This window comes from Eurytemora carolleeae, unplaced genomic scaffold (genome assembly GCF_000591075.1).
Source record: "Eurytemora carolleeae unplaced genomic scaffold, Eaff_2.0 scaffold1875, whole genome shotgun sequence".
Classification (NCBI taxonomy): domain Eukaryota; kingdom Metazoa; phylum Arthropoda; class Copepoda; order Calanoida; family Temoridae; genus Eurytemora; species Eurytemora carolleeae.
Genome location: NW_019398097.1, coordinates 38,897 through 42,744, shown reverse-complemented (window position 1 = coordinate 42,744; position 3,848 = coordinate 38,897). Strand labels below are relative to the sequence as shown.

At 29.9% G+C, this 3,848-nt stretch overlaps 1 long non-coding RNA gene across 1 annotated transcript; it reads left to right on the top strand.

Moving 5' to 3' along the window:
• The first annotated feature begins 1,150 nt into the window (after nt 1-1,150).
• Nucleotides 1,151-2,692, top strand: LOC111716802 (uncharacterized). The gene is made up of 2 exons (XR_002768605.1): nt 1,151-1,201; nt 2,041-2,692. It is a non-coding gene; the product is annotated as an uncharacterized LOC111716802 (long non-coding RNA).
• Nucleotides 2,693-3,848: the final 1,156 nt, after the last annotated feature.

The following is a 3,848-nucleotide window of genomic DNA, read 5'->3' as shown; positions in this document are numbered from 1 at the left end:
ACAATGGACTCTTTACTTTGAGATGGAACATTCATAATCAACTAAAGAGGACGTAACAAATATGAAAAAAACCTTAAAGATAAAAATGGATTCAACATTTTTCAATCTGTTAATCCTATAAAGGAAATAAATTTATTATGATAAACAATTTGAACAACAGTCAAGTTTTATTCTTTCTTTTTGTTAAAAATATTCTTTTGTACTGAAATATTTCTGAAAATATACAAGTTAATAATAATTAATCTGAAAACATGACTCTATATTACTCAACCATTGTTATCTTACAGTCACCTTCTCTTTATAACCATGCAGAGAAACAAAGAAGAAAATGAACAGAATTTGAAGATTGTAAGAAATAAAAAAGAGGATATCAATCTTATTGTTGCTAAGATAAAAATACAAAGGGTCCCAAAGTGATCTCGATATTCACTGTGGACAATTTTAATTGGAGGATCTTTAAAAAATAGTTAACGACGACCCTTTGTTAACGATCGTTAACGACGACCATTTGTTGACGATTGTTAATATTGTCAATAAAAATTTTTTTTCTTCAAAAAATATAGTTTTTTCTAAAACAATTGTATAAAAAACGGTCGCAAATCGTTTTTATAAAAACGATCGTTATTTGTTTTCTTAAAATTCAGAACGAGTGGGTTGTTTTCAAAAACGATGGTTTTTTTTCAAAAATGAAACGATCGTTTTTGAAAATGATTGAAAAACGAAACAAAAAACGATCGTTTAACGATTGTTTATCTTCTTTTTTGAAATGTCATTTCACACAATCATTAAATCTATGAATAGACAATTGTTTAAAAGTTGTGAGAAATATTTGACCTGTAATATACAAATAAATAGTGAGCCCAGACATGCGCATGCGTGATATTGAATACAGCTTTCTGCTTAAAAATCTATTTAAACTGATATATTTCAATTATTGTTTAGTTCCAGACATATCAAGCTTCAGTTATAACTCATAGGCAAGTATTTTTTATTATTTTATTTATAATATTTATAATTGTAAAATCACAGCTTTTATTGGTATTGGGACATTTAATAGATATGACATTTCATTGATAAGACATTTCATAATTTTTAAGTAATATTTTTGTTTCATCTTAATATTTTCACTTGTCTATGAAAAACTTTATCACGTAGGCCTTGTCTTCCTTCTACCAAGATGCGATCATCTACTATCATTTTGGTAAGTCTTTAAGTAGAAGATCTTCATTTTGATTTTCAATTAAAAGAAAGGAATTGAGTCCTTGCAACAAACTCAAATTCCCTGTTCTCTATATCTTTGCAATCTTTGATATTCTAAACTTAAACTACTTTATCTAACAGTATCCATAGTTTGAAATATCTAAGGTTTACAACACTGGGTTATCAGAATTTTATTTACTTTATTAAAAATTTAAAGGATTGATGCATATAATAATATTTGTTTCTACGCAATGTTTTTGTAAATAGTGATTGAATTGTAGCAATTTCCCTAAGAGACCTCAGTCTTAAATTGAGTTCACATTTGATTCAAAATATTTTAAAACAATTTAGGTTTATTATGATCAAAAATTTTTAAAATGTATTTCAAAGAAATTATTTTTGACTTAATAGGTTGCCCTCCCCCCTTTTGTTGTAAAACCGCAAAAATGTTTCCAGTCATTTATTTTTATTTTATTTTTTTTCAAACCGAAGACTAATATATTTTTATTTTAGGCTTGTATACTAATAGTAGCCTGCTATATCAGCAACATTGAAGCTAATAGCAATCTTGAAAATAATGAAAACACTAAAAATGTTGAGAAAATTGAACCACCACCTCCCAATTGGCCTAAGCTAGATCCAACCCGCCCCAAACTGCGCTCAAAAAACCCAAATAATAACGAAAAAGCCGAAGAATTTGAGTTTGTGGCAAAGACTTATTTTCCTTAGACATGTACTAACTAAAGTTTGTTTTCTTCAGAGCATAATTTGTTATCGACAACAGTTTTTCTTTTCATTTGTAATTTTATTAAAATATTTTTTATTTTTTTCTATTTTCAGCTTCTCGTCGCCTCTGCTCTGCTCGCCTTTGTGGCTGCTCACGAGGAGAAGCTTCCTCCCCAACCCTTCCGCTAATTGAACGTCCACTACCATTTCCCAATTGGAAACCAACATACCAACTAAAAAAGAAAACATCAAGAAATAAAATAAACATCCCCCCATCACTACCCACTACCACCACTACCCCACCCTTTCAAAGAGCTCTATTCATTTAGTTAGAAGATCCACTAAACCCCAGACAGCTAAACCCTTAGAAAAAAATCAAGAAATAAAATAAAATAAGTAAATCTCCACCACCACCTCCCAGTGGATCCCAATCTGGACAATCCGGAGAAACAGGATCAGGAGGAGCTAGGTCTATCCATTTACTTAGAAGATCCACTAAACCCCAGACAGCTAAACCCTTAGAAAAAAATCAAGAAATAAAATAAAATAAGTAAATCTCCACCACCACCTCCCAGTGGATCCCAATCTGGACAATCCAAAGAAACAGGATCAGGAGGAGCTAGGTCTATCCATTTAGTTAGAAGATTGAAGAATTATGATAATTATCAAAAAATCCTGTAAATCTCTGTTGTCATGTCAACTAATTCTATTGTTATGTTTTTTTATTCTAATAAAATATTTCATAATAAATTGATTATATTTTCAAGCAATTTTTTTTTAATGGAAATCAGAACATTTTTTGGCTGAAATAGGACAATTAATTGTGAAAGTCATGAACCTAGACAAACATATGCATTTGTAAATTGGGTGTTAAAGTTAAATCAAGGAATGACACAGCAAAATTGTCCCAGTCTCAAAAGTTGTTAATTATCAATTTATTAAAACTCTTATCATAGATTCAGCCTGCTTATAAAAAGACAGGGTCAACTTTGAAGTGTCGCAAAGCCTTGGGCTTTGATTTTATCGCTCAAACTCACTTATGCTTTTCTGTAGCCCTTCATATGTACATTTTAGCACTACAAAGCACTTGATAATACCTTTGGGTTTTAAGAAGTAATTAGCAAAATTACCATCGATTTATGCTAAAGAGCTTGAGACCTTTATATCACTGGTGTTCTGATCTACAACAGCCCCCCCCCCCAGCATGAATTATGATATATATATAGGGTCACCCATAAAATGATTTTAGGGCAGAAGAGTGCAGATGGAAAATTTATATTTGGCCAATTGAATGACTATAAATCGATAAAGGATTAGATGAAAACTCAAAGTAAAACATTATTGTTTAGGCAAGTTAAGATTATATTTTTCATGAATTTTATTTAATTTCAAGGTTTCCAGCTTATTTCAGACATTAATAATTTCATAGGTTCCATCATTTTGTTTCAAGTATTATTATATTTTCTGAAACTTAAGGGACTGTAGAGGTAATTTCAAGTAAACCTTTATTACAGAGTGGCATGTCTCATTCCCGATGGTACCCTTTAAACCTCTATTCAAATGTATTGTTGTTTTTTCTTCTCTAAAAAGCAATTCATTTTGAGAATTTGCTAATCTCTTTCACATTCAAAAGTAATCAATTTCCCAGAGTGAAAATATAATATCTCAATCATCCATAATTAGACAAAGGTTTAAAGAGTACCATTGTAAATCATACATGTTAATCTATAAATAGAGGGTTAATAGAAATTTAATATCTCAGTCATCCATAATTAGACAAAGGTTTAAAGAGTACCATTGTAAATCATACATGTTAATCTATAAATGGAGGGTTAATTGAAATATAACATCTCAGTCATCCATAATTAGACAGAAGTTTAAAAAGTACCATTGTAAATCATACATGTTAATCTATAAATGGA